We start from the raw sequence: 6,000 nt of genomic DNA on the forward strand, positions 1-6,000 counted from the left end.
AAAGGCCAAGTACAAATGAAAGAAACTAAGCCAAGTCATGGTCAGTTGTTGTACATTGGAATATTATTGTTATTGGTTGATTAATCATATTATTGTTATATTACCTTAAGCAGTTTGTAGTAATTTTTTCAGATTTACTGGAGTTTTTTTCCTAGATGTTTCAGTAAAGCCAGCCACCAAAATAATTATTCCGGATTCAACTATCATTGCTATATCAATAAAAAAAGACATAATGTAAATGGATAACTTGGATATATTTTTAAAAAGCTACATATTATTAGTAAAGTTATGCTTAAAATCCTACAAGCTAGACTCCAGCAGTATGTAGATTGAGAACTACCAGAAGTACAGGCAGGATTTCGAAGAGGCAGAGGAACTAGAGATCAAATTGCCAACATACACTGGATCATGGAGAAAGCTAGGGAGTTCCAGAAAAACATCTACTTCTGCTTCATTGACTATGCTAAAGCTTTTGATTGTGTGGATCACAACAAATTGTGGCAAGTTCTGAAAGAGAAGGGAATACCAGACCATCTCATTTGTCTCTTGAGAAACCTATATGTGGGTCAAGAAGCAACAGTGAGAACTGGACACGGAACCACTGATTGGTTCAAAATTGGAAAAGGAGTCCGGCAAGGCTGTATACTGTCGCCCTGCCTATTTAACTTATATGCAGAGCACATCACGAGAAAGGCAGGGCTAGATGAATCAAAAGTTGGAATTAAGATTGCTGGGAGAAATATCAACAACCTAAGATATGCAGATGATACCCCTCTAATGGCAGAAAGTGAAGAGAAACTAAAGAGCCTCTTGATGCGGGTGAAGAAGGAGAGTGCAAAAGTTGGCTTGAAACTCAACATTAAGAAAACCAAAATCATGGCATCTGGCCCTCTCAATTCCTGGCAAATAGATGGGGAAGAAATGGAGGTAGTGACAGATTTTATTTTTCTGGGCTCCAAGATCACCTCAGATGGGGACTGCAGCCAAGAAATTAAAAGACGCTTGCTCCTGGGGAGGAAAGCTATGGCAAATATAGACAGCATACTAAAAAGCAGAGATATCACCCTGCCAACAAAAGTGCGTATAGTCCAGGCCATGGTTTTCCCATTTGCAATGTATGGCTGTGAAAGTTGGACCATAAGAAAGGCTGAGCGCCAAAGAATTGAGGCCTTTGAACTATGGTGCTGGAGAAAACTCCTGCGAGTCCCCTGGACTGCAAGGCGTTCAAACCGGTCAGTCCTTGAAGAGATCAACCCCGACTGCTCTTTAGAAGGCCAGATCTTGAAGTTGAAACTCAAATACTTTGGCCACCTAATGAGAAGGAAGGACTCACTGGAGAAGGGCCTAATGCTGGGAAAGATTGAGGGCAATAGAAGAATGGGACGACAGAGAATGAGATGGCTGGATGGAGTCACTGAAGCAGTAGGTGTGAACTTAAATGGACTCCAGAAGATGATAGAGGACAAGAAGACCTGGAGGAACATTGTCCATGGGGTCGCGATGGGTCGGACACGACTTCGCAATTAACAACAACAACATATATTATTGTTTTTATATGTAAATAGATAGACTGGGCTGGGTAGGGCGGGGCAGGGCAGGTAATGATGAACTTATTGCACTGAATAAAGATAGAAAGAAAAAAGAACTCAGCAGTTGTGACAAAAGTCAAAAATAACAAAAAAGAGTTTTTTTCAACATGTAAGAAATAAGAAAAAAGTCAAGGAAACGATTGGTCCATTAGTGGGAGAAAGGGGCAAGAAGGTGACAAACAGGGAAAAAGCAGAACTACTCAACTCGTTTTTTGCATCCGTCTTTACACAAAAGGAAAAAACAGTCCAACCTATCAAAAACAGTACCATAAAAACAGATTAGAAACACAAGTCAAAAGAGACAAGAAAATGGCAGCCTAGACAAGTTCAAATCATCAGGACCAGATGGATTACATTCCAAGGTTCTTAAGGAACTGGCAGATGTGAACTCAGAAACACTGAACTATATTTTTCAAAGATCCTGGAGCACTGGAGCAGAGGACTGGAAAAGAGCTGATGTAGTTCCTGTTCTGTTTCCAAGTAAAAGGCATTGAGACGAAGCGGAGTAACAAAAACAGTCTTCCTTTATTGCAATTCATCAACAGAACAGCAAACAAAATGGCACAGAGTCTTTTATACTCCCCTTATAGGGACAGCATCAGCCAATCAATGCAAGGCTTTTCTCCCACCTTGTGCATGCGTGCAAGGCTGGAGACAGCCTGTCTGGTCCCAGGCAGCCACGTGGTCTGCCTGGGCCTTCTGCAGCTTCCTGAGCCTGCTGAGTCATTCAGCAGGCCCAGGACATAACATCCCTCCCCCTTGGATAAAACAATAAGTAAAAACTTACTGTTTCAGAGCAGCGTACATATACACATATTCTGATGAGCATGTAGTTCTTTCTAGATACTCTTACACCTGCCCACTGGCAGACCCCAAGCCATACATCTTTTATATTCCCTACAATAATACAGCATTTCTTTTTTTATTTAACATAGTATAATACCCTTCTTTTGAGTGTGCTCTGATTGCTAAAGAACTATTAGGCCTTCCTCATACTTGACAGGAACCTGACATAGTCCTTTAGGTGTTTGGGTGGACCCTTGGCCTGCTCTGACCTTCTTGGAGTGAGTGTATGTGACTGGCCTACCAGCTCGCCTGCCACGCTAGGCAGACCAGGACTTTGATGCCCCACAGACCCCAGCGACTCTCCAAGCCACTGACTGTCTGGATCCTCTAAACCCAACCCAGAATTCCTTGGTGGGGTGGAATTCCCCAAGTCCAGTGGTGGGGTGGAATTCTCCAAGTCCACACTGGACCCCTCTTGGGGGCACTGTATCTTGTGCCCAAGACCAGCAGATAGAGTGGGCTGAATAGCCGATTGATAGCAATGTCCCATTGACCTGGTGCCTGTGCCAGAGTCAGGAAATGCCTCCCTGGCAAAACCCCCTTCTGGAATATGTGCTGAAGCATGTGAAGGTCCGCTTGGGTGGAGACACTGTGGTCCACAATCGTAATTATGGTCCTCCTCACCTCTGAGAGCAGAGCCAGGAGTGGAAAAGTGGCTGGAAAGCCTCCAGCACAGTTGGTCAATGTGACATCGGATCAGATGACCATCATCCAAGACCACTTCATAGGACAGCGGCCAAGAGATCTTTCATACCACTGCTGTCATCCAGAGATGTCCAGGTCCATAGTTCCTTGCCCAGACCGGATCGCCCACCTGTAGTCTCCTAGGTACCCGCAGCTGTGACACTTGTGAAACCACCCGGTCTGTCCAGTTTAGTGATGAGGTGGCAACCCCAGTGGAGTTCTGCTGGGCTCTTCTCAGTGGCTGTGCAAGGTGTGGTGTATTGGCAAAGAAGAAAGTCAGCTAACTTGTGATGCCAACTGCTGTAAGTGATTCTCTTGAGATCATCCTTAGTGGTGCACACCATTCTCTCAGCCTGGCCATTGGAAGCTGGATAAAATGGTGCTGAAGTAGCATGCTGGATCAAGTTGGCCTGTAGAAAAGCCTGAAACTCAGAAGAAGTGAATTGTTGTCTGAGACAAGGACATCTGGAAGCCCATGGGAGGCGAAGATTCCTCTCAGCACCTGGATGGCCCTAGCAGTAGTAGTGGAGGAAACAGGCACGACCTCTAGCCACTTGGAATGGCTGTCCACGAGGAGAAGGAAGAATTGCCCCTGAAAGAGCCCAGCGTAGTTGATATGAACCCTCAACCAAGGGGCATGTGTCTCCTCCCACCTATGTACAGGGACCTGAGGCATGTCAGGCCTTGAGTGTTGGCACACTTGGAACCCATGAATCTGCACTTTCATTTGGACTATTCACAGATGTCCCTCATGTAGAGAGAGCAAGACTCTAGTCCTCAAATGAGGCCTGGATCACTACCCTGCTACCCCATAGGACACATCCCTTGAAGGTGGAAAGCTCGTGCTTCCTTTGCCAGAAGCTCTGGAATTCTGCACCAGGACACGTGAGAGGCCATCCTGACAACACCCATGTCAGCACGCGTGTTAGCGTGTGATTAGTGGCTGTTTCTGCAACCATATCCCTAGTATTGAGGGGAGATTCAGGCAATCTTGAATGGAGAGAATGTGAAGAGCAGAAACAGGATCTGCCTCAATTTGCTGTAGAGGTAGTCTGCTGAGGCCATTTGCATGGCCCGTTTCTTTGCCTGGTTTGTGAACCAGAGTGTAGTCATATGTTGACAGGAAACTTGACCATCTCAGCATTCTAGGAGAGATTATGTGTGGGGTTTGCTTGTTTGTTGTAAACAAACCCAGCAGAGGCTTATGGTCTATGTAGACCATGAAGTGGCGGCCATATAAGAAGTCATGGAACTTCTTAATGCCAGCCACTATGGCCAATGCTTCTCTGTCAATTTGCGCGTAATTATGCTCAGCAGATGAAAGAGTCCTGGAATAGTAGGCCACAGGGACTTGTGTCCCATCAGCCCTTAGGTGTCTCAACACAGCCCCAACACCATAAGGGGATGCATCACAGGCTATGCACACAGGCAATTGCTCATTGAAATGCGCTAAAACTGCATTTGAAGAGAGCAAGGCCTTGATCTCAGTAAAGCTCCTTTCATGGACCTTTGTCCACTGCCATGGAGCCTGTTTGTCCAAGAGCCAGTGTAATGGCTCAACCACTGCAGCTTTGTGGGGAAGGAATGAATGGTAAAAGTTTAACAATCCCAGAAAAGCCTGAAGTTCACTTTTAGACTTGGGACTTGGGGCCTGCTGAATTGCTTGAAGCTTGAATTCAGCAGGTTGGATGCCTTCAGCATCAATATGGAAACCCAGAAATTCAGTGGAAGTGACTCCAATTTTACATTTATCTTGCTTAAGCTTCAGCCCCCTTGGTGGAAATGCAGCAAGACAGCCCTCAGCCTTTCTGCTAGATTTACAGATGACTCCCCAGCAATGAGGATGTCATCAAAGTAGGGACAGACCCCAGGAATGCAATGGAGCATTTGCTCCATCATGCTTTGGAAAATGTCTGGGGCTACATTAACCCCAAACTGCAGCCTTTTTACCTTAAAAGCTCCCCAGTGCGTAACAATTGTTTGGGCCTCAGCCATAGCCTCAACTGGTACTGTTGATAAGCCTGTGCCAAATCAAGTTTTGCAAAGATTCGCCCCCCTTTGAGGGAGGCCAGAATATGGCTCACCACAGGCACCGGATACGCATGTTGCTACAACGCTTTGTTAAGTGTACATTTATAGTCTGCACAAATTCAGACTTCTCCATTGGCCTTCAGTGGCATAACTATGAGAGTTTCCCATGGACTACAGTCCACAGGTTCTAAGATGCCCTGCTGGAGCAGCTTGTCCAACTGCATCAATTTTGTTTTTCAGGGCAAAAGAAGAAGAGTCTATTATAGCATACATTTCTTAAAAAGCTATTGAAATATTGTAAATTTGATAAAGAACTAATAAGATACTAGCTAGCCTAGGCCATTCTGAAAGAAAGTGTTTTGAAAATATGACATTTAAAGAAATATTTGAAATTGCCACTTCTATGGAAACATTAGAGTGAAAGATAACATACAAACTTTAACTGCTAAAGTGAAATAAATTGAAGAATGAATGATAGCTAACCTGGAATCTATGATTTCTAAAGCATAAACAATGAAATAAGGCCAGTCATAGGGATCACACCAAAATCTGGGAATGACCAACTGGGAAAGCTGCTGCTGATTTGGAATATACATTGAAACAGCTACTGGATAATGCTTTGCCTGTGTCCAAAGTTGGCATTAGTATAGTGAAGAACTTTTCTTCTTCTTCTTGTGCCATATCCGTTATTGGATGTTGGCGATCATGTTGGTGATCCTGTTTTTATCAGCAGCAGCACAAAAAAGTGCTGCTGAGTTTTGTCCAAACCAATCCCTTAGATTTTGAAGCCACAATATTATTCTTCTGTCTGGACCTCATTTGCTTTCAATCTTTCCCTGGAGGATTAAAT

The sequence above is a fragment of the Crotalus tigris genome, unplaced genomic scaffold (genome assembly GCF_016545835.1).
Source record: "Crotalus tigris isolate CLP2741 ecotype Arizona unplaced genomic scaffold, ASM1654583v1 scf7180000017624.2573661763:2888555, whole genome shotgun sequence".
Classification (NCBI taxonomy): Eukaryota; Metazoa; Chordata; class Lepidosauria; order Squamata; family Viperidae; genus Crotalus; species Crotalus tigris.